Genomic DNA, 204 nt, shown 5'->3' with positions numbered 1-204 from the left:
CTCCTTCGTCCAAATTTTCAAACCAGATTTTGATTCTTTTCTATTTTCTTTGAATTTTCTTAATTTTCTCTACCCAACTCAAATTAACTCAGTTTCTTCACAAAAATGGTAGAATTCTAGTCTCATAACTTTTGGTCAATTACAACAAGAAATAGGTGAGTACAAATGACTTCAAAAACTAAAACTAAAAAAAAAAAAAAAAAA

This window comes from Cucurbita pepo, unplaced genomic scaffold (assembly GCF_002806865.2).
Source record: "Cucurbita pepo subsp. pepo cultivar mu-cu-16 unplaced genomic scaffold, ASM280686v2 Cp4.1_scaffold001706, whole genome shotgun sequence".
In the NCBI taxonomy this organism is placed as follows: Eukaryota; Viridiplantae; Streptophyta; class Magnoliopsida; order Cucurbitales; family Cucurbitaceae; genus Cucurbita; species Cucurbita pepo.
This window is presented reverse-complemented; position numbering follows the sequence as displayed.